Source organism: Amia ocellicauda, chromosome 12 (genome assembly GCF_036373705.1).
Source record: "Amia ocellicauda isolate fAmiCal2 chromosome 12, fAmiCal2.hap1, whole genome shotgun sequence".
Classification (NCBI taxonomy): domain Eukaryota; kingdom Metazoa; phylum Chordata; class Actinopteri; order Amiiformes; family Amiidae; genus Amia; species Amia ocellicauda.
In genome coordinates, this window is record NC_089861.1 from 35,166,423 (window position 1) to 35,171,908 (window position 5,486).

Genomic DNA, 5,486 nt, shown 5'->3' on the forward strand with positions numbered 1-5,486 from the left:
TACATTTGAAAAAAAAGGGAATAAAGTGTGCACAAGAAACCAAAATAAAGATAGTACTAGAATAAAGAATTACTGTACATATGGAGTTATGCCACATCAAAACCTGGGGAATTTTTTATTCCGAAGTCCATATCATCCCTGAAAGAGTCATACGAGTCCTTGCATGGGAGCCTTAATATGTTGGCACACGTGTTTGCTCATGGAAAGCGTGAACCATCATGCAGAAACTCTACAGTTGGATCAGGGTTGAAACCTAATGCTGGTATATTGTCACTTCCTGTGCAAAGATTAGTATGTCTTCCAGGGTAACTCCACACATTACCACTTAAAAAAAAAATGGAAACTGCAATAATGGAATGGAAACTCATAATACAATGACAGTCATACATAAAATAATATAGAAAGGACAACCAAGAAACTACTAATGTAAAATTAGAATAAGCAAATTAATATTTATACTTTAATACTATACTGAAACATTTCCTTTTGATGAGTAAACAGAATAAGTTCCGATTTAAACCAAAATCAATTTACAGAAACCAGCACATTTAAAAATATATATATTCTTGATAGCTATATTCAGAACCAGAATTTATAGAAGAAATGTGTACGTATATATATATATATATATATATATATATATATATATATATATATATATATATACGTACACATTTCTTCTAACTACCTTACCTAAATTGACATTGGGTAGTCCAAGACAAGTGCTAAGTAAAACTTACTTTCAACAAATAATCTCTCCAATAAGAAACGGCTTCATTCTCTCTCTGAAACCTATTGCTCCCACGTTCAGATCTCTGCTCATTGAATAGCAGCTGAAGTTCCTCGGCAGTGAGCTTCTTCATTGAATTGGTGAAAATTGCTGTGAAGACTTCAGGGTGAGCCTTTATACAACTGAGCAACCCAAAGGATTGGAGTCCATCTTGGAACATATGGAATAAAAAAATAAATAATTACATTAATTAATCATACAAATACATTTGTTATTGCTGGACTTGTCTGCGCTTCAGAATAAATACATTTACTTAAATACATAATTAAAGGAAATACCTTTCAAATGGGGTTCTTGTACGTTGAAGAACATACCAGTCAACCACATCTTGCACAACAGCATGTTTGTTTTCAGGTGTGATTTGTTTCAAACATCCTGCCAGGCTGAGAAGGCTTATATTCCTCATCACAGCCTCATCCAGGTCCCTTTTATTTTTCGATTTTGCAACCTTATGATAGAAACAAAACATGAATTAATTGTGCAGCACCATCTTCAATAATAATACATCAATTGACTATGTAATTGATGGGCAAGTGTATTGTGTTTGTTTATGAACAAAAGCCTTACAAATGTAACAATTACCAAATAAAAATCTGTTATATCCTCAATATCGGCGTGCACATTGTCAGGGCCTAGGCACTACTGCTTGTAGCAACACTGGGGCGAAGAAATGGGGTGAGGGTCATCCATGCACTATGCTCATTGCTATTAACTGTCCTGCAAAGAAGTAGCTGTTGTCTTTCAATGCTATCAGAGAGAAAAAAGAAAATATAACTTACAAAGCATTAAGTTAGCTATGGTTAACGTAATGCCCATGATTTTATTTCTAATGCCAGTTTGATTAAGCTAATTTATTATGTTTATTATCTAAAATATCACAAGTTGAACAGTCATAATGGTTACTACACATATCTGATTCCATCATGTTAAAACAATAAGGTAACTGTTGGGAATTGTGCAAGTTAAATATTTGTTTTGCACAAGCAGTCAACAATGGACAAATATTGTCTTATTTCCTAATCACACTTCTGTTTGATTTCCTGGAATTCATACCATTTACATTTGATATATGTTTTCCGGATAATTATTATTTATCTTTATTATTTTCACAACATAACGTTTTTTTGGCATACTTACACTGTGCATGGCATGAGAGAGTGCGCTGATATTCTGTGCCATCAAACATGGGACTATTTCTTATATATTGCAGGACTAGTCGGAAAAACTCCCTCATTGGCCCTCCACAATCCACAGCTCCTTCAGAAACACCTGCATCATCTGTAAATTTTACATCTATGCGATTTTGTTTGTGGAGAAGTTTGGCTTCTTCATGGCCCTTACAGCACCATCCCAAACATTGCGTCTGTTTATGTTGATGCGAACAACTTCTTCCTCATTGATTTCTCGTCTCAATGACCACAGGACTTCTTTTGCACTAAAATAGATAAAATATGTAATTGATCAACTATCCATAAATAATTGCAATACAATTCCATTAAATAAGACAGGCATTTTATAAGTACATTATTGTTGCATGTGGATGGAAAATTGTACAGTAAGTGTATATGAAAATGTTAAAATGACTATATGTAATATAGTGTATTACAAAAAGTGTATTACATAATGTGTGCTTAAAATTTGGTTACATAAATATGCTAACAAAACAATACAGAAAAGTTTAGTTTTGGTTTCTTAAAATAAGCCTTTACAATATAAGTACAGTGTAAGTGTTTAATTTAGAAAGCTTACTCAGCAGGTGAATGGTATCTTTCCTTCAGTGATTCTTCTATTGCTCTGTTCAGTTGTTCTTCTTCAGAATCACTAAATAAATTGTCTTCGCTGACAAGGTCAATATATTCTCTAAGAAACATTTTTTTTTTAAATGTAGCCCATCACATTGCTAGCATTGAAGCCCTATTCATACTTTACATAAACAAATATAGTTGTCTTCTTAAAATTGTTTTGCTGAGATAAAATGTATTAAAACTAAAGCATTGCATTCAGTATGACTGCTTAAATGTTGTTAGTTTGTTTCATTTGTGAAAAGCAGATAAAATGAAAATAGTATTACCCAAAACATTTTAAAATTATAATAATTGCACTTTCTATATCTAACAAGTAGTATTGATTGTGTTATACATTAAAACATTACACACCTGTAAAGTCCTTTACAAGAAGCAGTATCTTAATCCGCAGAATGAGGTGGAATGTGGATGTTTGATACAATAGAGCCTGAAGCACAGAGACTGTCTGTTGGGTGGTTTCTATTCATCTCGCATAGGCTGACTGGCTTCTCCAGACTTGCTGTATTTTGAAATGGTTCAGTCTCAACACATGTGTCTGGGAGGTTATCATTTTCTATATCTGTGTCATCAAGCACTCTGTACAGAGTATATGAAGAAGAAAACATGTAATTTATTAAATCAGTTTTACATTTTTTTTATTTCATTTTTATATATTTGAAATGTTATTTAACTTATTTATTACAAATACATAGAATGTTGGATTACCTTCCACAGCATTCAAGGTGTTCAGAAAGGCACTGCAGAGGGATATCTTTGCCACACTTATTACATGTCTCCATGACCACTTCTTGATTTTAAAAAAATAACACAATTTAACATGTTTATTTTTTTTTTTTACTGTATGTGATTAATTTATTTTATACCTTAAACAGTTATTACTTGAAGTGGTCGAATATATGCCACTGCCTGGTTCAGACCACTTTCAATTCTTAAAATTTGGACACTGTAACCACTGGCTGGCATTTGAATTGGTTCTAGTTTTTTGGTTTTGTTGAGAGACCTAAACAGCTGAAAGCCTCCTCAGTTCTGGAGTGAATTTTATCAGTATCATTAGGCTCCATGTTTCGAAGAATAAAAAACCATTGTACGGAAAGGATTTGGGGATTATTCGTAGTGCAAATGGTGCGAAAACAGTACATTAATGGTTGTACGGTAGCACACTGGCACACACACGCACACACACACACCTGGAATTTGAGTTCGAAATGGGAAATAATACGAGAGGCAAAAACTAATTTTTGGAGATTGAAAATAATTAAAGAACAGAACAAGTCTGGCAAAAGGCAGGTAACTAGTAATATTTATGCTGTATAAAGCCTAAAATAAATGCAAGACAGTAATACGTAGAACTTAATCTTACCTTAATTAGGGACCGTGTGAGTGAGTAGGTTTATCTTACATTTACATTTAATACATTTAAACTATTACGTTTCAACTTACCTCGAAACACGTCTGTCCGCCATTGCTCTGCGCTGAAATGTCTGACTTCCGACCAGTTTCTGTCAACATTGTAAAAGCGCACAGTCTGCATCTTCATGTTCATAATCATCTTCATAATGATGTTAATAATCATCTTCATGTTCATCTTCATGTTCATCTTCATAATCATCTTCATGTTCACAATCATGTTCATAAACATCTTCATGTTCATAATCATGTCCATAATCATGTTAATAATCATCTTCATGTTCATGTTCATGTTCATGTTCATAATCATCTTCATGTTCATAATCACGTTCATCTTAATTTTGGCACTGATCACCCTCCATAACTGTCGGTTTGGTTTGTTTCGTTTTAAAAACAGAGACAGAGAACAACACTACGAGCGATACAGCCTGATGTGGAGAAGACTTTTGTCTATTTTATTCTTTCTGTTTTATGATTGTAAACAGCGTAATAAATACACGTTTCTGTTCAGAGATATTAGGAAGAGCTAAACGTGTAGACAACATTATATTCAGACAAGCACGTCCCCATAAGAATACGTTTCCATGTGCAACAACTCCATTAACTTATTAGTCTTTGTGCAGATGTGTAACTGCAAACAATAATTTTCGCCGTATTTATAATTTACTTAAGATGTCCTTAACCAGGGTAAGTTACAGTTGAAACAAAATACACACGTTCACAATGAATCATCCAGCTACAATATAGCAGGTTATAATTTAACTAAAGTGTGCACGTTTCAGTCCTGGCATTTATGGACGCATTTATTAAACCAGTCCTTAATGTTTTAGAGGGAAACCCAGATCTGCTGTATTTATTTATTCATTCATTTAACTTGTACATAGGCACACATTAACCAAATCGTGTTCGCCTTCATACTGACTGTCTCTGCGGATTGTCCTGCACACCATTCACACAACACAGCCTGAAACACCGGCCTGCTGTTCATAAAATATTAATAAAATCGACTGCTACCGATCCGATTATTATCCTTCAGTTTCGTTTTAACTAGTCACAGCACTGCACCGGTCCTGTGAAATCCGAGTTAATCAAGTTTTTAATGGATATTAGCTGTAAGCAGTCATTGTTTCTGTAAGTGGATTTCATTCCATGCTGCTAATAAAACTATAATTTCTTTGTCATCCCACACAGCACTTGAGATTATATCTTTGGACATAATGTAGCTGATGTCTTCCCTGTCTGTCTACTAGTCAAACACACACCTCCACCAGATATTTAACCTCCACAAAACACGGCCAGTGGAAAGGGGGTATTAGACAAAGTATTGTGTGTTCAGGGTGCTTTCACTGTAGTTCAGAATGGATTCTATAACAGCTCTGTAATAGTGATGTCGACTTGGTTGAAAAGGGAAGCCACAGGGTAATTTACCAGGCATACCCGATCAGCTTGTACCAGAACTGCGCCCTATTCTTTAGTAATTTTAC

At 34.2% G+C, this 5,486-nt stretch overlaps 1 long non-coding RNA gene across 1 annotated transcript; it reads right to left on the minus strand.

Annotated features, from left to right (window-relative positions):
• Positions 1-694: 694 nt before the first annotated feature.
• On the minus strand, positions 695-4,112 carry LOC136764152 (uncharacterized). The gene is made up of 7 exons (XR_010821157.1): positions 4,036-4,112; positions 3,301-3,382; positions 2,947-3,171; positions 2,540-2,650; positions 1,928-2,225; positions 1,069-1,238; positions 695-940 (listed from the first exon to the last, which is right to left on the minus strand). It is a non-coding gene; the product is annotated as an uncharacterized LOC136764152 (long non-coding RNA).
• Between the last annotated feature and the right edge of the window lie 1,374 nt (positions 4,113-5,486).